The sequence below is a fragment of the Lactuca saligna genome, chromosome 6 (genome assembly GCF_052625555.1).
Source record: "Lactuca saligna cultivar CGN05327 chromosome 6, ASM5262555v1, whole genome shotgun sequence".
NCBI lineage: Eukaryota > Viridiplantae > Streptophyta > Magnoliopsida > Asterales > Asteraceae > Lactuca > Lactuca saligna.
Genome location: NC_136422.1, coordinates 118,140,884 through 118,141,489, shown reverse-complemented (window position 1 = coordinate 118,141,489; position 606 = coordinate 118,140,884).

Below are 606 nucleotides of genomic sequence, written 5' to 3'. Positions count from 1 at the left end.
CAAGTGGGAGATTGTTGGATTAGTGTCTATGTCCATAACTATAATTGGTATATACTTGACCCGACTCGGCATGGTCCATTTGGGTTGCATGGCATCATGCATTTGGATTAAAATGAGAGAAATAACACTTAAGGTTTACTAATATATTATAAGTTCTAATATATTAATAAGACTATTTAATTAGTATTGATCAAGAATTAATCTAGAATTAGTTAAGTGATCAAAAGAAGACTAATTAAATATATGGGCTGATTGTGTAAGTCATCCATACTTATATAGTGGGCTAATGCTCCATGGATTATCAAGTTGGGCTAAAACCCATAAAAATCGCCATGGATGCTCCATGGTGTATTTCAACCCAAGGATCCAAGGAAATGGAAGGCCATGACAATTAGGATTTACCCTAATTGTGTCACACTATATAAGCATATCATTCTTGTGAAAATCAGCCACTAAGTCTATGTATGGAGGGCAAACCGATTTCATGAAGTGATGATTTCTCTCTAAGTTATTCCAAGTGCACTTGATGTTGTGTGAACCATTTGAGGTGTCACACTTTGGGCACTAGGCTATCAAGATACATGGAATCAAGCACCAAACAAGAGG